Source organism: Pithys albifrons, chromosome 16 (genome assembly GCF_047495875.1).
Source record: "Pithys albifrons albifrons isolate INPA30051 chromosome 16, PitAlb_v1, whole genome shotgun sequence".
Lineage (NCBI taxonomy): Eukaryota > Metazoa > Chordata > Aves > Passeriformes > Thamnophilidae > Pithys > Pithys albifrons.
The window spans coordinates 1,064,745-1,065,000 of record NC_092473.1 but is presented as its reverse complement, the minus strand read 5'-3'; positions in this window follow the sequence as shown (position 1 = coordinate 1,065,000).

Sequence of the window (256 nt, the reverse complement as noted above, 5' to 3'; positions counted from 1 at the left end):
CAAACATCACCAGCAGCTGGGATCTCACCCTGTGTTAGCCTGCAAAGCCTGAGGGAAACTCTCTCCCCACTTGGCTTGGCTGCCTTCGGGAGCACCAGCCCTGGTGAGAGCCAGAGCACTGCTCCCCCCGCCCCAGCTCTTTTAAGTACTTAAACCTCATTGCTTCCCTCGGTGGGCCTTTGATCCAGCTCCAAAGCCAGAAAGGTTCTGCCCTGGGCAAATACCCAGGGAAATGATCCATTCGGAGGCATCCAGG